This window comes from Canis lupus, chromosome 24 (genome assembly GCF_048164855.1).
Source record: "Canis lupus baileyi chromosome 24, mCanLup2.hap1, whole genome shotgun sequence".
Lineage (NCBI taxonomy): Eukaryota > Metazoa > Chordata > Mammalia > Carnivora > Canidae > Canis > Canis lupus.
In genome coordinates, this window is record NC_132861.1 from 32,049,610 (window position 1) to 32,068,790 (window position 19,181).

General features: G+C 44.7%; 1 pseudogene; it reads right to left on the reverse strand.

The window, feature by feature from the left end:
- Positions 1-13,387: 13,387 nt before the first annotated feature.
- LOC140615982 (V-type proton ATPase subunit D pseudogene) lies at positions 13,388-16,809 on the reverse strand (annotated as a pseudogene).
- Between the last annotated feature and the right edge of the window lie 2,372 nt (positions 16,810-19,181).

Sequence of the window (19,181 nt, forward strand, 5' to 3'; positions counted from 1 at the left end):
CTCTCTCTCTCTCTCTCTCTCTCTCTCTCTGTGTGTCTCTCAGGAATAAATAAATAAAATCTTTAAACAAAACTTTTCAACTAAATGGAAATCTCTAAGTACACCAGTATATGGATCTATGCCATCATTTTTACTGGCTGCAAGGAATTGTATTGTATGGATATATCATAATTTATTTTTAAAGTGCCCAGGCCACTATTGAAAATGCTGCAGCTACAAGTATTATAGGACACTTGTCCAGGGAATTGCTTAAGGAGAAATTCCTAGAAGTGAAATTCCCGTGTCAAACATTAAAATACATGTTCTCAGACTGCTCTCCAGAAATGTAAATAGTCTATGAGACTGCAGTTCTTTATACCCTAAACAAACTTGGATGTTTCCAATCTCTTACATCTTTGATAATCTAGTACAAAATGATAGCTCATGAATCTTTTTTTATTCATTTTCTTCATTATTAGTGATGTTGATCGTGTTTTTATTTTTTTATTTTTTTCATCATGTTTTCATGTATTCAGTGGCCTTTTATATTTCTTTTCTGAATTATCTGTCTTCTTTCCCTATTTTTTATATCAGGATGTTTGTCTTTTTCTAATCCATTTGCAAGATCTCTAATTTCATCTTGACAGTATTTTCTTGACTCTTTTTTCATAGGGACATAGTGGGTGTATTATTATTATGCTGTTTTGACAGGCTATTGTTTCAGTGTTCATGTACTTTTGTAGTGCATCTGGCCAACTTTCCTATTTTTTTTCTGTGCTGTGGAAGAGTTTTGTGTAGTATGTTCCTGGAAAGTTTACAGAACCAGAGCCATTATTGGAGACAATTCCTTGACTACTTAAAAAATATCTTATAGAATACTTAGTCAATTCAGTTTAATTGATCTGTTCTTCATTAAATTTTTATTATTTTAGTTCAATTAAAGTTTTAAATAAAATCGTATTAAAATTTCTTTATCAAAAATTTAAAAATTAGTAGTATTCACTTGGGTATAAATGCAAAATTCAAAAGGAAGACAGTACAAGTTAGGTTTCCCTCTTCTCTCAGTCCCAAACATCTATGTCTTCTTTCCATAGACAAGCACTATTATCTGGTTTATTATGGGTCTTTCCAGAGATATACTAAAATAACAAAAACACATCTTTTTTTTTTAAACCACAAAATTGTCACAGATTATAAATATCTTCATCTTTTTAAAAATATATTTTGAAGATTTTATCTTATATAACAAACACATAAGAGTTACCTCACTTTTTCAAGAGCCATTGTATGGAATTTATAATTTATTTACATCATTTAAAAAATTAAGGTTATTTCTAATATTTTCTATTACAAATGATATGACAGTAACCATCCTTACACGTAACTATCAAATCTTTAAGTTGCTTCCTTTTATTAAGCAAGGTTAGCCCATTTGTAACAATTGGCATAACAAGCTTAAATTTATACCCTGTTTTTACTGCTTCTTCATTTTTATAATCTTTATGATTTTATATTTTATGATATTTAAAATTTTGTAATTTTTATATTTTACTATATATCTGTGTTTGTATGAATGTTTATGTTTCTTTTTCATTATTGGGAAGTTTTTTATTTTAGGTCTTATGGTCATCTGACTATAAACATTACTTAAGCTGTTTTTATTCTTTGAAGTAAAAAAAATGAGGCCTGTATAATTTTTGCAGTTTGTAACTGTTGATGATTTCTTTGTAGTTTTATATATAACCATTTAAAAAATATTCTGTGCTTCAGGTAGGGATTTTAAAAAGGTTTTATAAATTCTTTCATGCTCCTCTTTTGAAGGGAGGGATCTAATTCCCCTAAGTGTGTGCCAGACTCAGCAATTCAATTCTAAAATAAGATAAAGCAGAAATGATGTTGTGCAACCTTGGAAAATATAAAAGCACTGAAGCTTCCATCCTGGTTCCTCTCCCTCTCTTGGGTCACTTGCTTTGCTGTGTCTCCAGGACATTCATGGAAGTAGATCCTCCAGCCACAGTCAAACCTTCAGATGATCACAGCCCCAGCTGACACCTTACCTGCAACACCTCAAGAAACCTAGAGCCAGAACCACCCAGCTAAGCCACTCCTGGGTTACTGACTCTCAGAGACTGTGTCAGATAATAAATGTTTGTCATTTTAAGTTTTGAAGTAATATTTTTCACACTAGATAACTAATGCACACTATTCATACTTCCTGTTGAATTATATTTTATCTGACATAATATTGCTACTCTATTTTATTTTTGTGTCCATTTGTCCACTTTATACTGGTTCATCCTTTTAGTTTTAACTTTCTGTGTCATTTTTAAAAGATATATCTGCAATAAATTAATAAAATGAGACTTTTCAGATTTGTTTTTAATAGAAAAGTCTAAAATTTATTTTTACTGACACCCTGTTTTATGTGTTTTACATTTCTTTGTTTTATTTTCTCCCCATATTTTGCTGTATAAAGTGCATTTTTTTTGCATTTTTTTCCTCTAGAAATTTGCAAACTACTTATGCTTCTTGTAGTTTTAGTAGCTGTCTTCAGTTTTCTTTTTTAAGATTTATTTTATTTACTTAAGTAATCTCTATACCCAATGTGCAGCTTGAACTCACAACCCCAAGATCAAGAGTCACACATGCCATTGACTGAGGCAGCCAGTTTCCCCCTATCTTTAGTTTACTGGAAAAGATAACTAACACTCCTCACTCCTTTTATGAAATTGACATTACAAATCAACACCTAAAAGGGATATTATAAGAAAGATAATTATAGAACAATTTCATTTATAAGTTTATTTCAGGAATTTATTTCATTCCTGGCTTTTAAAGTTTCAGAATCAATTATTTCATCCCATTAACAAGAGAAAAAAATGTATGATCATCTCAGAAGGGCAGAAAAATCATCAGATAAAATTCAACAGCCATTTATTAGAAAATTCTTTGAAAACTGGGAACAGAAACAAAAAAATTTAATCTAATAATTGAGAATATGCAAAAACCTAGAGGAAACACATACTTAATGATGAAATGTTAAAAGCCTTTTTCTTGAAGTTAGGAATAGGACAAAGATGACCACAATTACTACTTCTATTCAGCATCTTTTTGGAGGTTCTAGACAATGGGACAGGCAAGATAAAGAAATAAGAGGCATAAGGATTGAAAAGAAAAAAGATACAACTCAGTATCTATAGGTGGTACAATTATTTGTGTAGGTAAATCAAAATATTTTACACATAAATTATTAACAAATGAGTCTGGTAAGAAACTAAAATATGAAGTTAAGCAAAAGACATTTTCCTTTTTTTTTTTAAGATTTTATTTGTTTATTCATGAAAGACACACAGAGAGAGGCAGAGACATAGGCAGAGGGAATAGCAGGCTCCATGCAGGGAGCCTGATGTGGAGCTTGATCCTAGGACTGTGGAATCACACCCTGAGCCAAAGGCAGATGCTCAACCACTGAGCCACCCAGGAATCCCACAAAAGACATTTTCAACAAAAGATATTTCAGTCATATTGAAAAATTAAATATTGAGGAATAAAAATAACAAAATATGTTGAAGACTGTACACAGAAAAGTATAAAACATTTGAAACTTGAAAAAATAAATAAATCCTTGTGATTTAAAAAAAGCATTTTAAGAAAATTGAAGATCTAAATAAATAGCAAATATACCATGTGCATGGATTGTAATATTTAATCAATATTAAGATGTCAATTCTCCCCCAATTGTTCGAAAGATGCAACACATTCCCAGTCAAAATCCTATATGATTTATAAAAATATATTAGGTAGATTGTAGAATCAAATGTAAAAAGCAAATAATGCTTTCAAATGTGAAGATAAAATAAGTAAATATGTTCATACTTCCATATCTGAAATTGTGCATGCTTCCTCTAATTTAAGAATTCCACTCTCCCTCTGGGTTCCCCTTTAAAAAAGTATTGATTCATATTCAGCTCTCATGTTAGCTGTTCTAAATAGTTGTCTCTATCAGGTGCTTTGGGAAACACAGGGTGAGAATCACTATTTCCTGAGTCAGAGGAAGCCTCCCAGAAGGGATGACAAGTGTACTGGGATTTAAAAAGATAAATAGGAGCTAGCCAGACGGAGAGATGGTGGGAAGTCACCCCACCCATGAGGAAGGTTGGTGTATTCAAAGGTGAGTAGCTGGAAATGGTGTGGCATCTTTGGGGGAACCAACTCTATTTTGTTACAGCTTGAAAGGAGTTCAATGTGTGTGTGTGTGTGTGTGTGTGTGTGTGTGTGTGTGTGTGGTGCAAGAGGGGAGAGTGTTGTGCATGGAAGGCCTTAGAGACACACAGAGAGGTTTGGACTTTTTCTTGTAGGTGCTGGGGAGCCACTGAAGGTTTTAAAGGAGGGTGAAGGTATGATCGGGAACAGATTTTTCCTTTTTCTTTTCCCCTAGCCCGTAGCCCAGTGAGGTTATTCTCTGTATGAGGACAGAATGACAATAATGGCTTGACTTCCACAGCCATGATGCTCATTACTTAAAGAATTATAGCCACTCATGGGCCTTGGAGTCATCCCAGGGGAGCTGAGGGCATCATTGGAGTCCTCAGTGTCTCAGCAGCCAGGATGATGTCATGCTTTCTGTGACTTGAGTCCTCCCCCCAGGGACAACATTCACTGTGCCCATTACTAGTAAGCCTCTCTCCAGGTGGAGAGTGCATGCCCACAGGCTGAAGAAGGCCCAAAATGGGGAGCTGAAATTCAGGCTGAGGTAAATGCCCAGAGGTGGCTCGTGATGTTTTATAAACATTAAACATGGTGTTGACAGTGGTTTCCGATCTCTCCATCTCTAGATGAGCTCTGTTAGGGAAATGGTGAAGTAAGACCTGTGGAAGACCTCTGAGTTGGGTCCTATTCCCTTTGGCCTGGTGGACTTTCCTGTGTACTTTTCTATAGCCTTCCTCATTATCCATGAAGGCATCTTAAATTATGACAGATTTTAACAGTTCATCAGGAGGGTAGTTGTTCAGAACTTGAACACATAACCCACAAAGTAGTACAAATTTGCTTCTGGTGCCTTAGAATGAAGCCATCTACTGTCTCTGTGCCCCAAATTCATCCTCGGCTTTCTTCTTCCTGGGACGTTTCTGGTATATCCTGGGCTTACATCCTGCCAGATTATCCTAATACCTGTACCTGTGTTTTGTTGAGAGGTACCACTCAGTCAAAGGAAAGAAGGGAGCAGACAGAGACAGTGAACTATCTTTTTCTTCTCTCTGAGCTCCTTTAGAGCCACAGTGAGGAGCACCTGGGTGGCTCAGTTGGCTAAAGGACCGACTCTTGATTTCAGCTCAGGTCATGATCTCAGGGTCCTGGGATCCAGCCCAGTGTTGGGCTCTGTGATCAACATGGAGTCTGCTTGTCCCTCTCCGCCCCCCCCTCAAATAACCAAATAAAATCTTTTAAAAAAAGAGCCACAATGATAGCCAAAGGGCCTTAGATGTGACCTGGCTCAACCCTGTCATTTTACAGGCTGGAGGCTTGAATCCCCACATCCTTTCTCCCTCCCAGAGAACACTACAAAACCCTTGCATCAAGTGCTATGACCAAGTTCTTGTATGAGGATCGGGATTTCTGAGGCCAGTTCGTTTCTTGTCATTTGTTCATGGTTTATTCATGGATTCCTTAATCCCATAGTTTTTGAGACTCCTAGGCAGTGAGATCCACAGAGAATAACAAGTCCATCAGTCCTTGCCCTCAAGAAGCTCACAGTCTAATGGAAAGACAGGGCAGTAAAATACATTGTGAACTTTGGTGTCAACATTCTGTCTGAGGCCAGAGAGGAGTGGGGGGTGGGGGAGGCAGAGGGCGTCCTATAGAGGGGACAGGAAGGATAAGCAGGAGAGGGTGGCCCAGAGGAAGAAGGAGGTCACTCCCTACACTGTCTGGATTGTAGCTTACTTGAAGCCTTTTGGATTTATGGATTTTGTTTTCATAATATTAACCTAAACAAAACATTTGGTGTAGCACAGAGTCTTGGAGCCAGAAAACCTTGGCTCATTGCTGTCTGGCTTCTATACATAGCGATGTGACCTTGGTCAAGCTAGTTATCTCCTTGAGACTCAGTTACTTTATCTGTAATGTGATAATAGCTATTCCTGCCATATAGGTTGATTCCGAAAATTAAATGAGATAATCTACGTCAAGAACCTAGCAGAAGGAATCCCTGGGTGGCTCAGCAGTTTAGCGCCTGCCTTCGGTCCAGGGCTGATCCTAGAGTCCCAGGATCAAGTCCCACCTCGGGCTCCCTGCATGGAGCCTGCTTCTCCCTCTGCCTGTGTCTCTGCCTCTCTCTCCCTTTGTGTCTCTCATGAATAAATAAATAAAATCTTAAAAAAAAAAAAAAGAACCTAGCAGAGAAGCCAAGCCACATAGGAATCGGTATGTAGCAATGTTGCTGGTGTTGTTTCAGGCTGAGATTCCAAGGAAATAGAGCCAAACACTCTTTCATGTTAAGGTGAGGAGGTGAGACCCAGATGCAAGTTATATAAAGGGGACTGATACCTTGTTTTGCCACCCTCAGCTGACCACCTTCTTCTAACCTTTAAGAGAAGTTGAGAAACCAAAGGGTAGGACTGAGGTTAGAATGAGGATTTCTGATGGGCACTGAGTGGGGCACTTGGCAGGATGAGCACTGAGTGTTATGCTATATGTTGGCAAATTGAACTCCAATAAAAAAATTGATTGTAAAAAAAAAAGAAGGAGGATTTCTTTGAGGAGCCTTGTTGGGATGCTGTGGGCTCCGCCCTCTCTCCCAATCCCTCCAGCTCCATGCTTCCACCATGGAGAATGAAGGACATGCCTTTCTCTTATCCCAAGACCAAGGACAGGAATTTCTTAGGGGACACCTGGAGCACTTCCTACTGGATGCCAGAGGTTACAGTGGGCTGGCATCTTGGTAATGCTTGAGAAGTCAGACTGTGAGGGTCCACGCTTGGTGGATAGCTCTGATGGCAGAGGAGAGAGGTTGCTGCATCAGGAATAGCCTGAGCCCACAGGCTTGTCAGAAAAAAGTGCATGTGAGAAGCTCCTGAGCACCTGATGTGGCCAGTGTGATGAGCTTCCTGGAGTTTGTCTCCGATTCCACCCAAAGGGGCCGCCTTGAGGGGAGAGGGCCCTAACACAGAGAAGCTGGTGTGTACCTCCTCTCCCCAGGAGCTGCTAGAGCAATCAGTTACAGAGGCACCCACCCAACTACCCACTATAAGGGAGCTGCAAGCAAGAAAGGCCAGAAATGGGGTGGGGGCTCTCTGAAGAGCCCTCCAGAGTGCTCCAAAGGAAGAAGTCAGCTCTGAACACCTGCAAGGCCCAGAGAAGACCAGTTCATCACCATGACTGAGACATCCTTCTCCCCCCACGCCCCACTCCCATTCTGGCAGGAGGGGAAGAAAGGAAGGCGGGGTGCTGAAGAGGAGCTGACCCCAGCCCCAAACACCCCCAGGATGGAGGGAGACAGAAGTGGTAACTTCTAACAAAATTGGAAATCTTTGTGAGACATACTAATTTTTTTTTTTTAAGTAGGTTCCACACCTAGCGTGGAGCCCAACGCAGGGCCTAAACTCACAACCCTGAGATCAAGACCTGAGCTGGGATCAAGAGTCAGATATTTAACTGACTGAGCCCCCCGGGTGCCCTGGGACATACTAATTGTTGAATTAAGGCTGCTTTAGGAACTGAGAAGAGAGTCTGCAGCAAAGCCACAAGATTGGCTGGTGTTTTCATCCAGGAGCATTAGTTGCCTGTTACAAGTTGTGTTTGTTCAACTGCGTTTTGATTTTACTATTATAGTTCACTGAATACACCACTCAGGAAAGCCAGTGCCCTACCCATGCTGTTCTCTTGACCTGAAATGCCCTCCCTACCCCTGCCCTCCACCCTGGTCCCTCATCCAAACAAGAGCGCATCACCTTCTCCTTTAGACAGTCTCTCTTGACCCTCCCTGTCCTTCCTTACCTTTGTGGAGAGAGAAGGGGCTCACCTGTCTGGATTGCAGGAGGACACACCCACCAGTGCCCCACCTTCGGTCAAGATACTGTTCTTTACAATAATTGTTTTTGCCATTCCCACACAGTGTTGTTGTTGTTTAATCAGATTTATTGAGGTATGATTTACCAACAATAAAATAAACTCATTTTAAAGTCAGTGGGTTTTGACAAATACATAAACCCACACCTGTCACTACCACAATCAAGGTATGGAATATTTCTGTCACCCAAAGTTCCCTTGTCCTTCCCCCAGATAATCCCCACCTCTGCCCTGCCCCAGGCAACCCCGATCTGCTTTCTATCCTCCAGATGAGATTTATCTTTCCTAGAGCTTCATAGAAATGAAATTGTACACGACAATTCAAGTTTAATCAAGAAAAATCTGTCTACATAAGAAAAAGCCAATTTCTTTCTAGAAAATAAGAAAGTCAGTGTAAAATATGAGTTGTTTCCAAGCCAATATTTATTCTCTTTGGAAAGTAAACACATCGAAATATAATCTTCCTGATTGTATTTTCTGATTAGCTCAAAATCCCTGTCCTCTTCCTCCATCGCTGCTCCTCCATTTTATGTTCCATTTTCCTTTGATGTCTTATTTATTTTGCTAGAATATAAAAATGTTATTGGCATTCTGCTTATGGGCATTTCTAATTTCCTTGGATTTGGATACAAATTGATTTTTCATGGGCTCATATATCTTCAAGATTACTTTGCTTGAATTTGGACTATTCATTGATCTAATATATTTTTGAAGACATTGAGCAGCATGAAGCAGATTCTAAACTACATGAATGAAATTCACCGTGGCTTTTTGTCATTGTGGCAAGACTGTATGTATTTTTTTCCTTTTCTGCCTTTTTTATAGTCTTCCAAGTCCCTTCCGTCCTTTAAACCTAAATTCCATAGGGGAGGTACTAGTTGCCTCCACACCCTCCCAGCTTCCATCTCTCTGTATTCCTGAGTGGGGCCAGGAGGGAATCTGCCAGGATGACCCCAGAAGTGATTCCATCTCCTCATTCCAGCACCTTCCATGTACAGACAGGCATGCAACAGGCAGAACTGGGTGCCTGACTGCTATCACCTCTGCCGGACTCTAGCCCTTCTGACAGCCTGTACTAGAGGTACACCTATTAGCTCCTTGCTGTGACACCCAGAAGGCATCTCTCTGAGGGGTTCAGCCCCTGGGAGTCCTATACTGGGGGAAGAAACAGCTTTAGTGCTAGGGTCAAGATATGCAGAAAGCAAATATTCTCCTGTCCCCAGCTTTTTAAAATTTTTTTGCCTAATCCAGTGTAAGTGTTCTGCAGTTGGCAATTAGCTTTTTGTTCAGAGACAGTTTTGCAGTGAGCACAATGTTGCTATTTTATGACTGGTCGGCAACCTGGTGGGTACCCGTGTGGGATGTCTCAGCTCTCCACAATGCCACCCTCTGAGAACAGAACCCATGCAGATTCATACCATGCAACCCAGCCCCTGGCCCGTCCTTGACATAAGACACACACACCTGATTGAAACTGGGCCAAATGGATTCTCTGGCCTGGATATTTGGAATTGGGATTGAAAGAGGGGCTCAGTCTCTCGCCTTAAGAAACATGGGATGAAAAAAAAAAAAAAAGAAACATGGGATGGCCAGTGCTTAGAAAGCAGAGTCTGTCATGGGGATGGAAGAAATAGCCTTGTAGATGGAGACAAATGTGGACCAGAGTAAGCATGGGTGCTAGGGGCAAGAGGCACACCCACATACAGAGAGGGGAGGCACAGAGGGAGGGAGAAAGGGAGAGAAGAGGGAGGGAGGAAAGGAGAGAGACAGGGAGGGAAGGAAGGGGGATGGAAGGAAGAGGAGGGAGGGGGAGGGAGGGAAGAGGAGGGAGGGGAGAGAGGGAGGGAGACAGGGAGGGTGAGAAGAGGAGGGAGGGGGAAGGAGGGAGGGAGAGAAAAGGAGGGAGGGGGAGGGAGGGAGAGGAGAGGAGGGAGAGAGAGAGAGGGAAGAGGAGGGAGGGGAGAGAGGGAGGGAGAGAGACAGGGAGGGGGAGAAGAGGAGGGAGGAGGAGGGAGGAGAGAGGACAAGGAAGGTGAGAAGAGGAGGAAGGGGGAGGGAGGGAAGGAGGGAAAGAGATAGAGAGGGATGGGGAGGGAGGGAGGGAGGGGGGAAGGCTGCTCAGATGCTGCTGGCTTCCAGTTTCCAGTCCCAGCACAGCTGGCCCTTTGTGTTGGTTTCCATGTGAAATTCCTATAAACTTGAATGAACTTCCTGTTTATGCTTGAGGTGACTTGGAGGAGTTTCCTGTTAATCTGCAGCCCTAACTGGGGGGTGACGGTAGGGGGAAGATGCAGCCTGGCATCCGGGGACGCAAAGATTCACCCAGCACCTAGGTGGGCCCTCTGGGCTTGGAAAGCATCCGGATCCCCCGTCCTGGGACAGGGAGGAGTATTCCAGTGGAACATAGTGGAGCAGGGGCTGAAAGACCTGCTGAGGTTAGTGTCAGTGTTCTGGGCCTTGGACAATTTTCACCTCGAGGCTGAGGCTTCAGCAGGCTTGAGAGGCCACACGGAGGGATGTCCGACTGCCCTGGCTCCTGGGACCCGGTAAGGTGCATGGAGACATGAGCCAGGTGCAGCTTCCCGCTTACAGCGGAAGGGGCGACAGGCCACTTATGCCTCTGCGCTCCCCGGAGCCCTTTCTCTGATGACACAGGAGCCAAGTCCGCTCTTGAAGTAGACTTACTGAGCGGTAGCACTTGATGCCGCACAGGGACCCACATGGAGAACTCAATGCAGAGCAGCAATTTTGAAACAGGGCGATCCTGGGACTGGGAAGGAGGACACGTGCGACACGCCAAGGGTGTCTGGGAGGCCTGATCCTTTGAGGCTTTTTCCAAGTCGATCTGCTGTGTCCTCTGGCTGGGCAGCGGGGGTGATGCCTGGTGCCGGGAGGCACACCTGGGGTGCTCCATCAGCTGATGAGGGAAAGCAGACCATCTCCACTGCCCTCCACATCCTGGGGAGAAACACACTCAACGAAGAACCCAGGCACAGCCCTCAGGGCTCCTTCTAAGAACATGAAGCCCGCACAGATGTGGCCTGTCTCTGCCTGTCCAGTTTAACAAGCTGTCTAGAAAAGGCTTCGAGCAAATCAAGTCTCCCTAAATTAAATCAGGGCTGTGCATTGAGGTCTTACAGGCACCATGCTGCCAGGGAAACCTCACAGGATCTTTAGAGCAACACAGATCCACTGTGCAGGGCTTCTCAGTCCCCAAGGCAAGCCCAGATCCAAGCTCAGAGGCTGCTGGCTTCATTCAGAAGGTTTTCACCCCCCACAGCCAGTTCCTCCCAGTCTCGCCCCAGGAGTGGTTCTGGAGGGCCCCGGACAAGGCCATGGCCCCAAGGGGCAGGACATAGAGTGGCTCCACCAGATAACCAGTGTCGCAAGAGTCAGCATGCAACGGCCATGGCCTCGTCAGGTATCCAGTGATACCCGCAAAGGGTAGCAGCTCCATCAGAAGGCAACGGGGTCCTTCATGGCTGTGAAGCAGCCACATGCATGAAGCAGTGGAGACAGTACTTTACAAAGAAGGAAGTGAAAAAAAAAAGAAGGAAGTGGCTTTGCAGAGAGCGGAGAGAGACAGAGAGAGAGAGAGAGAGACAAAGAGACACAGAGAAACAGGGAGACACAGAAACTGATTAGTGATTGCTTTTCTGTTGTTGTTTTTTTTTAAGATTTTATTTATTTATTCATGAGAGATACAGAGAGGGAGAGAGAAGCAGAGACACAGGCAGAGGGAGAAGCAGGCTCCATGCAGGGAGCCTGATGTGGGACTTGATCCCGGGACTCCAGGATTACTCCCTGGGCCATAGGCAGGTGCTAAACTGCTGAGCCACCCAGGGATCCCTCTGGTTCTTGAATTTTTAGAGAAGTGTTGCACTCTTTGCTTTGGGTTTGGTGAAATATGCCTGACACTCCTCCTGCCTTAAAACAAACAAACAAACAAACACCAAAAAAGCTCCCCACCCCCCAAACCATCTTTTAATACTGAAATAACTCTAGATCTGGAGAAAGTTGCCAGGATAGTCCAGAAAAGTCCCATGGACCCCTCACTGTTTCCCCCATGGTTATAGTTTACGTAACTATAGTACAATATCAGATCAGGAAATTGACGTTGGTATAACGTGTGCCATTTTGCCACATGTATAGATCTGCAGTCAAGACACAGAACTAGTCCATCCTATAAGCATCTTCTTACTACCACCTCTGTGTAGTCACCCCTCTTCCTACCGTTCCTAATCCCTGGCAGCTACCAATCTGTTTTTCACCTCTATAACTCTCATTTTGAGAATATTCTGCAAGTGGAATCACGATCTGTGGCCTTTTGAAGCTGAATTTTTTAAAAGATCTATTGATTTATTTATTCGTGAGAGACACACAGAGAGAGGCAGAGACATAGAAAGACGGAGAAGCAGGTTCCTCACAGGAAGCCCAATGTGGGACTCGATCCCCCGACCTGGGATTATGCCCTGAGCCAAGGCAGACGCTCAACTACTGAGATACCCAGTCATCCTGAGGCTGACTTTTTTTTTTTTTTAACTTAGTGTAATTCTTTGGGATGCACCCAAGTTGTTATATATATTAATCGTCCATCCACTGCTATTGCAGACTAGTATTCCGGGCATGGGTCTACTATATTCGTTTAACTAGTCACCTCTCCAGAGACACTTTGGTTGTTTACAGTTTGGAATTATTACAAATAAAGCTGCTATGAGCATTTGTGTACTACCCATTTTGTGTGAACAGGTTTCCATTTTTCTGGGAAGAATGCTGGGGAGTGCAATTGACGGGTTGTATGTTGAGTGTGTGTGTTGTTGGTTTTCTTTTTTTCCAAGAAACTATGGAGTGGCTATGCCATTTTACAGTCACTCCAGCTATGTATGAGAGTTCCAGATTCTCTTCATCATCACCAGATTCGATATTGCCATTTTTTATTTTAATTGTTCTAATCTCATTGCGACCTTACGTTGCATCTCCCTTATCCCTAATAATGTTAAACTTTTTTTTTTTTTTGGTGTATATTTGTTGTCTGTATATTCTCATTGATGAAATGTCTCTTTATATCTTTTGCCCATTTTCTTTCTTTTTTTTTTTTCCCTTGGCAATCCTGTATTTATTACTACTCCCAAATTCCAACAATCATCTCATTAAGCTTATCTGTAAAACACTGATATATGAAGAGGGGTGTGAGGGTGTGGGTGGGAAGGAAGGCTATCCACTTCTTCAAGTCTGCAGAGAAAGATCTTTTTGGATGACAATCCCATGTGCAGATCTGAGCATAAGCACGTGACTGTTATTCTTAGCAACAAGTAAAAAAAAAAAAGAGGAAGAACTCATTTAAAAAATATTTATTTATTCATTTTTAGAGAGACAGCGAGAGCGAAAGCAAGAGAGAGAAAGAGAGAGAGAACGTACACCCAAGTGGTGGAAGGGGCAGATGGGGAGGGAAAGCATCTCAAACAGACTCCCCGCTGAGCTGGGAGCCCTTCCTGCTGATGACATAGGAGCCACCCAAGTCCATGCTTGAAGTGGACTTACTGAGTGGTGGCACTGGATCCCACAACCCTGAGATCGTGACCTGAGCCAAAACCAAGAGTCGAGGCTTAACTGACTATGCCCCCCAGGCTTTCAGAGAGAGATGCCACTGCCACAGTCACACAAGGTCTCAGACAATAGTCTCAGACAATGGTGCCAGGGTGTGTGAGCCATAGTTGGCCAACATGTGTCACCCTGAGGCCACTGCTGTTTCTCAAGGGGAATCTCCTCAATGTGCCTGGAAAGCAGATCATTTGTAACACAGAAGTACACGGACTGGGGCAATACTCGCACAGAATAAATTCTACAGGTTCTTGGGCAGGTCGGTTGGTTCTACAAATCTCTTCTGTGATAAATTGTGGAATTACGGTTGTGCAAAGGTAATCCCATAAATGGACACTGGGGACATTTTTACAACCTGTGAAATTCCTAGACCAAACAATAAAGAGCCACCCATACCAAACTTAGACTCCGACTTAAGATGCTCCACGCAAGGGCTTCTGAATGAGACAAAGCAGGAAAGACTATCTGAACAGATTTTTGCGCTTCTCTCCAGCCAGCAGATTAGTGGGCTCCATCCCCTCTCCAGCTACCTTCTGCTGTGCCACGTCCTGCTCAGATTTTTCCTGGAGAATCTTTTTCTTCTTCTGTATTTTCTTTAACCTATAGAAGTTTCGCTCTCTCACATTGAACTCTGTGATGATACAAGCAAGGGCACATCCAATCCGGGGAATGATGACATGTTCAGTGGCATTTACACTCCCATTAACAGCTTCATCTCCAGTCACAAAAGGAGTCTGCAGCAAAGCTACTCCCACTGCTGTGACATTATTCCTCTTTAATTCAGAGGCATTGTCCCCACCTCTGGCTAAGCCAGTCAGTTTGTCACTGTCACTTCCTTGACGGTGATGTTCAAATACTGGCAAAGGATCACCTGCAGCATCCTCCTTGCTGGAAGCTTCACTTAACGTTGTGGATAACTGTGGTGCCCAAGTCCCCTCCAACTGTGAACGTGACCTTGGCAAGTAAGAGCAGCTTCTCTCTTCACATTTTCATCTCTGTTATCTCCTTAAGGGCCTGGTGAAACCAGGGAGTTAAGGCATCACATTGTTTCTTTGGGAGGTTTTGAACTGTCTTGCTCCCTTTAATTGAGCCTTGGTGATGGACTATGCCACTACGAGGGAGCTGTCTCACATGGATCTTTGCCCACATCCTGAAGGTGACTATTTGGCTTGGGTCCCCTGCAATAGTCCCTACCACAACGCCTTCCTCTGGGGGCAGGATGCTTGTCCTGCCTATTCTCTGCGGTGTGTTTGTGTGTGTGTGTATTGCCTGTTCAGTTTTGATAAATACTCATGTTTGGTTAAGTTTGAAACAGGCTTCGGTTGCTTGCAAACTCATGAGTTGCCTACTTTGGAATTCAACCACAGTAATAGCTAATATTTATTGAGCACATACTTTGCACCAGGCACTGTTCTAAGTGACTTACAGGTTGGAGTCCTCATTGATAGATGTTGTTGTTATAAACATCATATATTGTTGTTCTAAGTGTTAACCACGGTTACAATTTAGTTGACGAATCTAATAAATAAACAGCTTCGTCAGTCCAGCACTGCCGAAATTTGAATTGCCTAAGTTTTGTGTTTTGGTTGGGTGAAAAAAAGATCTAAGCCATTGACATCACGAGAGTGCACGAAGCATAAGAGCCTCATTGCTCACATTTTTAAAATGTTTTAAAAATTATATAGTACATGTTTCTGTTTTAAGTAAATAGCTGGAAGTGTTCACTTCAATAAATTTTATAAAAGAAAGCTCCCTAACGTTAGTCTCTCCCTAAAATAAAGACAGAAAATAAAAGCTCATTTACAATATACAGTTTTCAAAAATCGCGTTGCTATGAGTGTAGCAGGCTACACATGCAGTGATCAGATATTCTGAACTCTTGTGCAAGATGAAGACTGTATTTCCTGAAGTTTGGGAAATGACTAGAGCTTTGTTGAGGGTCCCCAAGGTGACTGTGCAGCTGGCCCTTATAATAGAACTACCTCTGTGACAGGTGGGGCTCTTCTGGGGCCTGGGCACTGTCCTCTGGGTCCCAGGGGCCATACGTGTGATTTATCGGTGAGTCAAGTCGTTGAACAGGGACCACCCTTGCATGCCTGGCTTCTGGATAATCCATCCTCTACGATGCTACTCCTTTCTACACTTCAACATCAATAGGAAGAAGCAGAGCCCCCGTTCCCACACCTTAGTCATGCTTCCACCCTTGGAAGAGCTAAGTGAATGGAGTTCCGCAGTGTAGCCCAGCAGCACGTGGGTCCAGCGAATGGCCTCATGCGATCCTCCGAGTGTCATTGCCACAGTGTCCTCTGAGCTGTGGAAAATGGCAATCAGCAGAGCAACCTCCTCAATAGATCTGCTCCTTCCAGGCCCCACATCCCTTGGACAAATGTCCAGCTGCTGCATTTCAATGGACCGATCATAGGCAGCTGGCTCCCCCACAGCCGGTGCAGCAGGCCCGGGCTTGGCCTCTGCTCACCCACCTTCCTCTGTGGAGCTCACGGCAGCTTTGGACTTTGAGGAGTAAGCAACACACCACCCACCTCCTTCCCCTCCATCTGTTCCCTGATGGTGACCCGACCCTCTTGACCTGCTGGCTTTGACCTTGTGAGAGGACTTCTCTCCTCACTCTTTATCCTTTGGACTCCATGCTGGGCACTGGGACTGTATTTCTTTCTCTGTTCCATCATTGGACTGCCTTATGCCATCTTGGGGAAGTTCTGAGACTCTCCCATATGGTAAGGCTGGGAGGGTGGAGCCCCCTCTTCCCAATATTAAGTCCCAACAATTCAAATCTAGGCCACACTGATTTATGGGAGTCTGTGTGCAAGTTACCTTGACTCTCTGACTCTGTTTCTTGTATAAATGGGGTGGCGAATCCCTTTCTCACAGGGATTTAGTGAGGTTTACTGATCACACACCCACGCCCACCCACACAAACACATATATCTAGTCCACCACAGCGTAGTACTCAAATAGTAGATAAATAACTCTAGAAATAAGACAGTTTCCTGCATTTCCCTTTACCCCCACCTTGGTCTCTGCCCTCAGGTTGTGATGTCCTGTCCTCATGCTGCTGGTCCCAGCCCCCTCTCCTATTAGTCAGTAAAGGGGACTCAGACAGAGTGCTCCCCTCCCCTCGTAGCAGAGAATCTCTCATTGGTTGCCATCACCATGGCAACTCACTGTCTCCTCCCCCCCACCCCCCCTTTCCAGAGCAGCAGATTGTGGAGTTCCAGACTTCTCAGCTCTGGGAGGGAGGAGGAAAAAGATGGGGGAGGGGAGCTCTAGAGGCAACCTTGACTGCAAAGGCAGCCACATGGTTCGGGTTTGCTTGGATTCCTGATACCAGCCTGGGCATGCATGTGACCTCTGTTATCTCTGCACATTCAGGCAACCATTTAGATAGCCATAGGCACTCCTGATTCCCTTTGAAATGGGCCAGCGTGGGACCTGAGGGTCTGGGTTCATGGCACGTGGCATGCATGATAAGCATGTTGTTCCTACAGAAGAAGGGTTTTCTTCTCACTTCTTTGCAGCGCTGCTGAGGTTACACTGCAGGACCAGTGGGAACGAGCTCTGTGAACTCCAAAGGCTGTCAGGGGTCATTCGTTATTCTGGTCATCCACCCCTGCCTCCCACCCTGTGTGGTTGGCCAGAGTGGGGCAGCCTCATGGGTGCTTTCCTATTCGGATGAGAAGTGGGGGTTTGGAGGTGTAAGTCCACATGGGGCCCCTGGAGAACAGCATAGGGCATTGGGCAGTGAGATACCAACCACTGGGTCCCAGCTGTGAGGTCCCTACCAGGGCCTGAGAACCTACTTCCTTCCTCCCCAACGCGCCTGCAGAGGGGGTACACAGCATGGCTTCTACATGCACAAATTGTGATGTGCAGGGATGCCTGGATGGCTCAGTTGTTGAGTGTCTGCCTTCGGCTCAGGGTGTGGTTCCTGGGTCCCGGGCTGGAGCCCCACATCCGGCTCCCCACAGGGAGCTTGCTTCTCCCTCTGCCTATGTCTCTTCCTCTCTTTGTGTTTCATGAATAAATAAATAAAATCTTAAAAAAAAAAACCTGGGATGTGCAAATGCTCTTTGGTGCACTTGGATTCAAAAACGATTTAAAAGCATGGGCTGAATGAAGGCAACTTTTGCCTGTTCTCGATCAGCAGCAGGGAGGGTGCTGGTCAGTGAATTGACTGTTGGAACATCAACTCCATAAAAACGGGCGAGGGGAGGACATCCTGACACCTGTTACAATGGATGAGCCTTGAGGACATGATGCTAAGTGAAATAAGCCAGAAACAAAAGGACAAATACTGTATGATCCCAGTTACATGAGGTAATACATGAGGTAATGAATATGCTAGGATAAGCAAATTCATTGGGATAGAAAATAGATTAGAGGTCACCAGGAGCCATGTGGGAGGGAGAGAGGGGAGTTAGTGTTTAACGGGGACAGAGTTTCAATGTGGGAAGATGAAAGGGTTGTGGAGATGGATGGCCCCGAGGGCTGCACAGCATCATCGTGGATGTGCTTAATGCCATCGAAGGTCATACAGAGAGATGGTTAAAGTGCTAAGTTTTCTGTTATGTGTATGTTACCATAATAAAAGAAATCCAACCCCCCCAAATGTGAGGTGAGGTGGGGTGGTGGAGCACTGCCATGGGAATGAGGGGACGGAGAACATGCTCAGTGCTCAGTGAGGCTTTGATGGGTGAGGCATTCTAGAGAAGGGGGTCTTAATTGACAGGCTGCCTGGCCCTGCCACTTCTGGCTGACCGACAGGCCAAGAAGGTGACATCAGGGGCTCCCTGCCTCTATTTCCTGAGGGAGCTAGGGAAGCCAACAGGGATGACCCATCCCCTCCCCTCAGGGTCCCAGGTGTTTTAGGAGTTACCAGGGTAGTGGTGTTCCTCAGCTTCGGTCATGGCCTTCTTCCCTCTGGAAGGCCCAGGGTGTGGTGTAGTGCCCCCCCCCCCCCCCCAGGACCCAGCGCTGGTCCAGTGGCCACAGAAGAGGCGAGGCCAACATCACAGCCAGGTGGAGGGACACCGTGCTCTCCTGGGACCTGCACGCCACGCCCTCACAAGCTCCAAGGCCTGGGGTGTCTGCAGCCCCTTCTTGCCTTCTGAGTCACTGCTCAAACCCACCAGCCCTTCTGACAGAGCTGGAAACAGGCACCAAGCCCTCCAGAGGCTATTTTTAGGGTTCATCTGTTCTTTCTGATCTCTCCTCTGGATTCCATATTTTCCCACCCCCAGATCTGAAAGAGCTCAAGATTCTGGAAATCCTTCCCCCCCCCACCCCCACCCCCCATCCCCGCGCCTCTCAAGGTGCTCTCCCTGGCTGGACAGCTGAGCTGGCAAGCTGCGCCTTCACCCCCACCTTCCTGCACCACTCCCGCCTTCTTTCTGGATCCCCACCCTCACCCTCTGGCCCCCAGCTCGGCAGGCAGCATGGAAAGCAGGCTGATTGTCTGACATCATCTCCCACTCCCCGGCCTGCGAAGAGTTACTCACTCAGGCAATCCCTGCTCC